Raw genomic sequence first — 1,698 nt, forward strand, 5'->3', positions numbered from 1 at the left:
GTGGTAATTAACCTACTTGCGTAAGCTACCGACTTGGATGTCTTACATAATTAAGCTACTTGAGTACATGTCGAGCTTAAGTAGTAAGGATTACATAGGTTCTTAAAGTGAGATGATATTACAAACCCACGACAGAGGAATAAGGAGGCGATGCACCTACTCGGAATAAGTAGGTGAGGCATCTACTTAGACTAAGTAGGTGATGAACCTACTTGGACCAAGTAGGTGATGCACCTACATGAGTAGACCCCACCCTGCCACGTGGAAGCCATGGGGTGGATGCATAGATGAGGTGTCCAAATAAGGGTTGGACACGTGTCACCCTTAGGGGCTGACATGTGTCACCCTCTAAGAAAGGGTATATATATGTAAGTTAATGACTAATCTCTCATTTTCTCATCCTTAACTTAGCCAAATTGAGAGGAAAACCTAGAGTGAAAGAGACAGGAGCGAGAAGAAGAAGGCTACTTTGCCAAGGTAGACTCCTAATCATGAACATATGCTATTTGTGGATCCACTAGCTAGGCCAAAAGGCAATTCTACGGTGGAACATAGTTATGAGACAAGAAACTTTATATAAGGACCCCTTATTTTGAGCCCCCACCTCAAGTCCACATTCGGTGCTAAGTCAAATCCCGCGTAATACATACATAACATAAAAATCATAATTTCATATATCATAGTCATGAGTCATAGGCTTAAAATTATAGAGTAGCTCATTTTCATAACATACTTGTAATGTGAGAATTTTCTCTTCATCATTACAATCATATTTACATAATTCATATCGTTAGGCCTTAGGTCGCCTTACTTCATAACTTGCATGAAGAACTATAATTTGAAACATACTTATAATTCATGATCATAATAGAAATTCATAGTCATAATTCATACTTTAAAAATTCATGACCATAGCTTGTACTTGAAATTTGGGTAAGACATGAATACATGATCAATTGACTTGAGAATCATGAAATTTACTTGAAAACATGCATGATCATAAACTTTATATCATCCCATACATAATTCATATAGATAGTATCATTTGGAAGTATAATTGAAAATACTCATAATTTACATCATAAATCCTAGAAATCAAAGTAGAAGAATTCATGGAAAAACTCTTCAATTTAATTCAATAACCATCAATTTATATCAAAAATAGACTCATGATCATATTTCAAATCAAAATTCATGCAATTGGAATAGAGATCATAAAACCCATAAATATCATACTTTAATTTGATAGAAAACTATGAGAAATTAATTTGGCTTCATGAATGAAAGGATCCATAAATCAATACCCACATACCTTGAGTGAGAACACCAATTAATTTGGAAGAACTTGAGAGTTTTGATGGAGAGCTTGAGTGAATTTACTTGAAGTCTTCAATGGAAACCCTTGATAGTCTTTTTGTAGAGAGAGAAATATTTGACAGATGAATTATAGAAGAATGAATAGAATTAGAGGTTTAGGTTAATTTATAGAGTTGAATTAGGTCCTAAAAACGTCTAGGTTCATTAACTAATAAGTTAGAAAAGGTTTAAAACGCCCTTTGAAAAAATCAACTCGACCAGAAAACCCTCTCAGGTCCGCGACACGGACTTGTCGCGATCAACTCGGCCAAAAAATAGTCCCAAGTCCGCGATGCGAACCTATTGCGGATCCTACTATTTTATGGATTTTCTCAAAAATCC

Source organism: Solanum dulcamara, chromosome 1, assembly GCF_947179165.1.
Source record: "Solanum dulcamara chromosome 1, daSolDulc1.2, whole genome shotgun sequence".
In the NCBI taxonomy this organism is placed as follows: Eukaryota; Viridiplantae; Streptophyta; class Magnoliopsida; order Solanales; family Solanaceae; genus Solanum; species Solanum dulcamara.